A 1,446-nucleotide genomic window follows, 5' to 3' on the forward strand; every position below is an offset into this window, starting at 1 on the left:
TTTTTTTTATGCAATTATTTTTTTATGAAAGACAGATCTAAATGAATGAACCTTTATAAATTGTACTTACCACATACTCTTTCACTAAATTGTCTGGATCCTCGTTGAGGTATACGCAGAGCCCCTTGATAATACATTCTCGTCCAATATCGACATCATCGTCCTGGCCAAGGGTGACAAGCAGAGCAGAGGTTTTTTTTTTAATATAAATTTTTACCCCCACTGATCTATATAAATGACTGGATTGCTCATGGAATCCTAAACTCCCAGCAGGTGGTTAAGCCACCGGAAGTGTTCGAGTGGCCATATTGTTATTCCAAACTGACTTAATGCACTTTTTACGTCCAGCCAAGTCATAGATCAGTGTTTTCCCCAATAAAATGTGTACACACCAAAAACAAAATCTCTAACATACTTGAGCCATGGGTTCCATGATGGTCTGCAGTCTTCCTCCCATTTGCCCTCCTCGCTTTTTAAATACTCTTAGAAATTTGTCAGACAGCATATCTAACTGAGACAAAAATCTGGATTGTAGGGACATTGTTGTAATTCGTTTAAATTCAGCATTTATCTGAGAGAAAAAAAGAGGGAAAAATACATGTAAACATACAGTTGAAATGCAATTTGTAAAGGCATACAATGAAAAAGGGTTCAAAACTAGTACATCAGTTAAAGCAAAAAAAATCCTAAGCCTGAACTTTTTCCGGGGGTGGAGGACACGCAGGGGTTTTTTTGGCCAAAAAAAAACAAAAAAAAACATTAAACATTATTTGAAAATGATTCAAATCATTTTCTTTTAAACTAACTAGTAACATATTTGCAATTGCCATTAGCCCTTGACAGGCTCAGACTACAGATTATGGTGGGCTATTTAAAACAGCAATACCAGGAAAGGTTAATCACTACAATATGGTGCAAACACATGTAACATTTAGGATGCTTTTGATATAAAGTTTTGCTGGTTAGCTTTGTCCTTGACAGTGTACAAGACGACCTACAATCTAAAACATGACATTTCTGAAACCGTTTTGTTCAAAAGAAATAATGGATAATTAAATACTAAAAAATACTTTTTTTTAAATATCACAATGTCAGCTTTTTCCAATATCGTGCAGCCCTATTTCTTACAGTATTGCAATATATTGTATCATAACCCCTGTATTGTGATATGTATTGTATTGTCAGATTCTATTTCATTATAAGAAACCTCAAGGAACAGAATAATCAAATATCCATGGCATGACCCCTTTAAACAACCAAAAACTAAGGTAAAATGACAAGTATAAATAAGTAGGATTAAAACTTTTGGGTTATGCTCACCAAATTCACAGATGCAGATCATTCAAAGCAGTTTACAAAAGCTTCGAGCAGAAAAACGTCACGTAAATGCAACCACCTAAAAAAAAAAAACCACCTTTGAATAATACTTCTATTACATATATTTTA

At 34.0% G+C, this 1,446-nt stretch overlaps 1 long non-coding RNA gene across 1 annotated transcript; it reads right to left on the reverse strand.

Moving 5' to 3' along the window:
• Positions 1-76: 76 nt before the first annotated feature.
• On the reverse strand, positions 77-1,397 carry LOC107733877 (uncharacterized). The gene is made up of 3 exons (XR_001639032.1): positions 1,321-1,397; positions 416-571; positions 77-163 (listed from the first exon to the last, which is right to left on the reverse strand). It is a non-coding gene; the product is annotated as an uncharacterized LOC107733877 (long non-coding RNA).
• Positions 1,398-1,446: the final 49 nt, after the last annotated feature.

This window comes from Sinocyclocheilus rhinocerous, unplaced genomic scaffold (assembly GCF_001515625.1).
Source record: "Sinocyclocheilus rhinocerous isolate Xijiao unplaced genomic scaffold, SAMN03320098_v1.1 scaffold10134, whole genome shotgun sequence".
Taxonomy (NCBI): Eukaryota; Metazoa; Chordata; class Actinopteri; order Cypriniformes; family Cyprinidae; genus Sinocyclocheilus; species Sinocyclocheilus rhinocerous.